The following is a 442-nucleotide window of genomic DNA, read 5'->3' on the forward strand; positions in this document are numbered from 1 at the left end:
GGGGCCCGGCCCACCTCAGGGACGTGCACATGCTCCGGGCGCGTGATGCCGACACGCACTGCACAGCCAGCGGGGCGATGGAGGACTCCGAATAAACCAGTGACACGAAGAGGAGAAGGCCAGAGCCTTTATTGGGAGCAGCAGATGGGGCTCGTCCTTCTCCGCTCCTCACCCCACCCAGGAGCGCTGCAGAGGGGTGAATAAACCCCCCAGGCATCAGGGAGCCCCCCCAGCAGGGTGGGAAGAGGGGCGATGGCGTTTCACAGTGCTTTGTAACCCCAGCCAGCCCTGATCCCAAACTCCAGCAGAAGAAAGGGTGTAAAGCACAGGCTCCGGCCCCTTCCCCCCGCTGTCAGGCTGCCTACAGAGACAGGGATGGCGGGGGGATCCCCGATCCCGGCTGACGTTAGCAGATCCCCAGTGATCCTTTGGGCACCGGTTC

This window comes from Egretta garzetta, unplaced genomic scaffold (genome assembly GCF_000687185.1).
Source record: "Egretta garzetta isolate BGI_Z169 unplaced genomic scaffold, ASM68718v1 scaffold968, whole genome shotgun sequence".
In the NCBI taxonomy this organism is placed as follows: domain Eukaryota; kingdom Metazoa; phylum Chordata; class Aves; order Pelecaniformes; family Ardeidae; genus Egretta; species Egretta garzetta.